This window comes from Octodon degus, unplaced genomic scaffold, assembly GCF_000260255.1.
Source record: "Octodon degus isolate 3935 unplaced genomic scaffold, OctDeg1.0 scaffold00037, whole genome shotgun sequence".
In the NCBI taxonomy this organism is placed as follows: Eukaryota; Metazoa; Chordata; class Mammalia; order Rodentia; family Octodontidae; genus Octodon; species Octodon degus.
In genome coordinates this window covers 14,889,646-14,894,122 of record NW_004524613.1, presented here as the reverse complement: position 1 = coordinate 14,894,122, position 4,477 = coordinate 14,889,646, and the positions used below count along the sequence as shown (strand labels likewise).

Here is a 4,477-nt window from a genome sequence, read left to right as displayed (position 1 = left end):
AACTTGCTATGTTGCCTAGCATGTCCTCAAACTCAAGATCTTCCCACCTCAGCCTCTAGAGTAGCTGGGATTTCCAAGCATCACATGTCCAGGTGCTGTTTTCTCTTAAACCAACTCCCAACAAGCTTTTCACCCTGCCCCTTGACCAAGAACACCCTGTCGAGGTACCTGACTTCCACGTTGCTGAATCTAATACTGAAGCCTCAGCTTCACTTTATTTATTTATTTGGTGGAACCGGGGATTGAACTCAGGCCCCTGAGCTTGCCAGGGAAGTGCTTATTCCACTGAGCCATCTCCCCGGCCCCTCAGCTTCACTTTATATCACGTGTCAGCAGCATCCAACCCTGACGACCGCACTCTTGCTCGACTCTCAGGCATCATGACTGGCTTTCTTTCCATCTCACTGGGCGCTCCTTTCCCATCTCCTTTGTCAAGTTCTCCATTTCTTCCTAACTTCTGAACCCTGGGGTGCCCCAGGGCTTAGTACCTGGTCTTTGTTCTTCTGTATCCACTTTTGCACCTGTGGTGATCTCATCTAGGCTCCTGCCTTTCAGTACCATCTCTTTTAACAATCCACCAAACATAACAGATACCGTTATTTTTATTCTTATTTTTATTTTTTCAAATATATATATTTGGTACAGAGTCTCCCCCAGTGCTGGGATTATAGGCTGGGCCACCACATGCAGTCTCAGTGGCCAGCTCAGCTCCTCAAGGCGCGGGGCCGGCATGGCATGTGGTCCCTGCGCTTGCCTAAGCAGGCCCTTATGTTGCTGGGCCTCGGACATCATTATTTAAGGTTTACTGAGAAGAAGAAAATGTTACCAGTTAAACTAACACATGGTCAAACCGCGGTCCCCTGTGCCTGTCTAAGCTTGCCCAAGCAGGCGCTATAGACCGCTGAGCTATCTCACCAGCCCTGAACTAATACATCATTGTTGTAAGACTCGTTCCAATTTTTTTTAATAATTTTTTTTCTATTCTTTTTTTTTTTGTGTGTGTGGTACCGGGGATTGAACTCAGGATCTTGTGCTTGCCAGGCAAGCGCTTATTCTACTGAGCCAACTCCCCAGCCCCATCATTCCAATTTTATAGATAAGAAAGTGGGGGAAATTTTGTCCTGATAAAATACAGATGTGCCCCTAAATTCCCAAATTTAAATACCTGGCCCAAGTATCTCTCTACCAGCTAACACATACAGCTGCCACTCATCATCTGGATGCCTTATAGACACTGTACCAAGATATCCCTCAAACCCAGCTTCAGCTCTTCCTGCCAAATCTCTCCCAGCTCTCCCAGCCACCACTTGTAACCTCAGCCTTGTAATTGCTCATCTTTGCCACCTCTGCCACACTTCCCATCCGTTCGGCACACCCATCACATTGCCTCTCCCACCCTCCCTCCCTCTGCTTCTCCATGTGGAAGCCAGCATCGCCTCATTCCCAGAGCCCCACGATCTCCTTCCCTTTAGTCCCTGCTTGCTCTCCTGCTCCCTGACTTTAAAGAAGTACAAAATGCTCAGGGGCTCTCCTCTCTCCAGCCAGAGTGAAGCCGGAGTAAGTCCACCTGAAGGCCCATGAGGCCATGCCCGGTGTGCTCCCATCTCCACTGTCCATCCTCTTCTCATCCTCATTTCTGCTGCAGTCACAGTGGCCTGTGGGCTCCTCCTGTGGACACATCGGCACCCTCCCCTTGAGGGTCTTAGGCTGTCTCCTCTGTCCAGTGCTCTTCCCTCAGGTATCTACATGGCTCACTTCTTCCAAGTTTTGGCTCAAACTTCAATTTCTCAAGGTGACACATCCTGACCACCCTATTAAAAATGCAATCTGCCACAGTACCTTCACCCCTGAGAAGTCAGCTGATGTGCTCAGATGTTATCTTCTAACACAGCCTCTATTTTTACACAAACACACACACACACACACACACACACACACACACACACACTTTAACTCCTGTCCTGCCAGAAAACAAGCTTCAAAAGGGCAAAGATATTTGCTACTAGGTTTCCTGAATTCCAAGAGAAGAGCTTGGAACAGTAGCTTGCCAAAAACATCTGCTGAATAGGTAGAGATGAAATGAAAAGAATGGCAGAATATTTCTTTGTGTGTGTGTGTGGCTGGCTCAGCCCGCCCTGGGGGCAGGGCTGGCACGGCATATGGTACCAGGGATTGAACAGCAGTCCTGTGCTTGCCTAAGCAGGCATTTAGACTGCTGAGCTATCTCACAGCCCTCAGAGTATTTATTAATTCCATAAATATTTACCGAATGCCCAGTATGTGCTGGGTCACAGCCAATGAGGACTGCAATAAAACTGTTGTCCAGATATACCACATCATGGGAAAGGAAGACAAGTCAAACATCTGCTGCCTTTGTGTAGTGAAATCCAGTGGTTAGAAACAGGGATCATGAACCTTCTGGCCACTCTCTGGACCCTGCTAAATATTGTTTCCTCCCCATTGGCTCCTGGGATGCTGCTCTTCACTGGTACCCTGTACCTCAGTCTGCTTTTCCCAGCTTCTAGCCTCTCAAACACCAGCCTTGAGGCCCCACTTTGAGCCCAACTGCCAATGTAGCGCAGTCCCTGGATGCCCCCAGCCCTTCTCACAGCATCCTACACTGCCTTACTAACTTGTTCATCTCTATACTAGTTCCGCCTGCACACCCTCACAAGAACCCTCTCAACTGCAGTACACTGAGAGTGCCCTGTGGAGAACCATTTGTCTGCCCGTCCTACCTTTCTTTCCTTCATTTATCATTCCCTTTTTCTCTTCTCCATCTGCCTACATGCCCTTCTTCCCTTCCTTCCTTCCTCATTTCTCCTTTCCTTCCTTCATACTAGGGATTGAACCTAGGGCCTTCACACTGAGTTACATCCCTAGCTCTTGTTTAGTATTTCATTTTCAAACAAGGTCTCACTAAGTCACTAATTTGCTGAGGCTGAGCTTGACCTTGTAGTCCTCTTGCCTCAGCTCCCAAGCACTGAAATCACAGGAGTGTGGCGTCTCCTAGCTGCTTTCTTTATCTGCATTCTCAGTGCTGGTCCATAGCATGAACAGTTTCCTAGAGCTGCAGGGGAAAGTGGCACTGGATCGGACTTGACCATCAAGACTTCCAGGCACAAGCCCATGGAGTCCTTCTCCCTAAACACCATCTCAACCTAGAGCTACTATTCTACCTAGCTCCAGCTTTCTATCCTCTTCATCAGCTACATGTTGCCTACTACTTTCTTTACTCTCTTCTCTTCTCTCTTCTCTTTCTTTCTTTCTTTTGTTGTTGTTGTTGTCTTTTTGAAAGGGCCTCATTATACAGTTCAGATTGGCCTTGAGCTCACTGTGTAGCCCAGTCTGGTCTCCAACTCTATACAATCCTCCTGCCTCAGCCTCCCAAGTGCTGGGATTACAGATGTGCACCACCATGCCTGGCACTCTCACTTTGCTTGATTCTAATAAATTACACAAACTGTGGCAAAACATTATTTTCAGGCAGGGGAGATAGTTCAATGGCTTAAGTGCCTGCCTGACAAGCACAAGGTCCTGAGCTTGATCCCCAGTATCAAAAAAAAAAAAAAAGAAAAAGAATTGTTTTGACTGTTTTGGAAAACAGATTCAAGCACCTCTAGGCCCTCCATGAGAGGGTCCTAGTTTCCAGCTTGTCTGGGCTTGGCTGAGCATCAAACTACTCCCTGCATGAACACACATGAGTGCTCAGGGCTTTTTTGCTGGGGGATGTCAATGTTAAATGCTCTCTCCCAATGCCCCTGTCCATCTCCTGACATCCTTCTCACTCCTGAGAGCACAGTGTGAAGCAGACAGTGGCCTTAAATATTTGCTCACATCGTCAGTGTATAGCTAGAAGAACAGTTCTTTCATAAGATCCTCAGTCAGAATCGAACTGCCTTTCTTGCTAGGCCCCCTGCCACCTGTTTGTCCTTCACGCGTAGGGTCTGAATAATAAGCTGAAAAAAAAAATAAGCTTGTATCAGAGCCTTGGTCTGTCTCCAGCATAAAAATGGAAATGTCAGCCACAGGGCCTGGCACAGTAGGCACTCAGTCGTGTTCAACTCTGAGCATAAGTAGAGGGGTGGGAAGACGAGCATCCACAGCTGTACCCCAAGTATTCCCAGTCTTTGGCTTATTCAGATACAGATTGAGTGCCAGGCCAAACATACTAAAAAACATTATTCCCTGATCCTCTTATCAGGGATGGAAAACAAAGAAATAGGTAATAAAATTAGAGAAAGCACTGGCTTGAATGTCATCCTGTGCCTAGCTTTAAGTGCCACTTTGTTTTCGACAAAGGGTTTTGCTTTGTAGTTCAGGATGGTCTTGAACTCACTATGTAGCCCAGGCTGTAGCAATTCTCCTGCCTCAGCGTGCTGAACGCTGAGATTACAGGCATGTGCCACTAGGCCCAGCTTTCATCTCTCTCTCTCTCTCTCTCTCTCTCTCTCTCTCTCTCTCTCTCTCTCTCTCT

General features: G+C 47.4%; 1 protein-coding gene across 1 annotated transcript in view; it reads right to left on the bottom strand.

The window, feature by feature from the left end:
* Window positions 1-4,477, bottom strand: part of Ift52 (intraflagellar transport 52) — a 51,692-nt gene that overhangs the window by 8,344 nt on the left and 38,871 nt on the right. The window lies entirely within an intron of this gene.